Genomic DNA, 428 nt, shown 5'->3' with positions numbered 1-428 from the left:
GAGGTTTGTGAATTTTTAGGCAATAAGTACCACTGCGGGGTACGGATTTTATGTTTATTGGATCAAGATACTTACAAGTATCCTGGTTGATGTGCTTGTTCTCGTACATTTTAATTAATAGTTCGTTTACTTTGTTTACTGTTTGTTCTGGCTTGTTGTGTATAATACTCAGTGTTACGTAATTGCCTTTCGCATTCGAGTACGTAATCGTTTGTGTTGACAATAACGAAAAACCGACCCTTGTCGAAGGGTTATTTTCCCAAAATTTGTCCAATGTTTGCAAGCTGGTTTATCGCGATTTTTTTTTTTTTTTTTTTTTTTTCAGTCCATCATCCAACGGGTGCTTTGCCCATTTACAGGATGAGGTACCCATAAACCCACTACCCCAATGGAGCACGGAGGCACGCGACATGTTTTGTTTCCTTGTT

Source organism: Ptychodera flava, chromosome 16, assembly GCF_041260155.1.
Source record: "Ptychodera flava strain L36383 chromosome 16, AS_Pfla_20210202, whole genome shotgun sequence".
Classification (NCBI taxonomy): Eukaryota; Metazoa; Hemichordata; class Enteropneusta; family Ptychoderidae; genus Ptychodera; species Ptychodera flava.
Note: the sequence above shows the minus strand (reverse complement) of the source record.